The sequence below is a fragment of the Nannospalax galili genome, unplaced genomic scaffold (genome assembly GCF_000622305.1).
Source record: "Nannospalax galili isolate Female #2095 unplaced genomic scaffold, S.galili_v1.0 scaffold3250, whole genome shotgun sequence".
Classification (NCBI taxonomy): domain Eukaryota; kingdom Metazoa; phylum Chordata; class Mammalia; order Rodentia; family Spalacidae; genus Nannospalax; species Nannospalax galili.
This window is the reverse complement of record NW_008327207.1, coordinates 1-760: the sequence shown is the minus strand read 5'-3', so window position 1 is coordinate 760 and position 760 is coordinate 1.

The window sequence follows — 760 nt, the reverse complement described above, 5'->3', positions numbered from 1 at the left end:
ATTAAGAGTTAAGAGTAGGTTTTTTTTAACATGAGTGTATTGTCAATCATCCTTCAATAAAACTAAAACCTGATTTATAATAAAATGTGATACATCTATCCATGAAATGAAAATTCAGAACCATAACTTAAGAAAATAAGTGTTTCTGAATTTTGTAAATAAAGCCAAAGACTTGTCACTAATCAAAGAACAAAATGAGAAAAAGAAAAGTAAATTAAGAGTAGGTTTTTTTTAACATGAGTGTATTGTCAATCATCCTTCAATAAAACTAAAACCTGATTTATAATAAAATGTGATACATCTATCCATGAAATGAAAATTCAGAACCATAACTAAATAAATAAGAAAATAGATCATGGCCTCATAATCATACTGATAATTCAGAAGAAAAACATCCTATTCTAAATAAAGGAATGGAAAAGGAAATGATGTATAAACAGATGCCATGAGCTACAATCATGATATTACAGGACAGTAATTACAATTAGTCATGTGGCTGAGGCAGGGGGATCACAGATTCTAGGCCAACATGGTCTAAATAGAGTGTTCAAGGAAAGCCTGTGGGACTTTGAAGAACATCTCAAAATCAAAATCAGAAGGCACTTAAAGATATAGCTCAGTGGTTGAGCACTTCCCTGGCACATGAATAACTAACATGAAAGGAAAGAGAGAGATAGAGAGAGAGCGAGAGAGCAAGAGAGCAAAAGAGAGAGAGAGAGAGAGAAACTATTAAATGCAAGAACTAACGGTTTATGTGGAC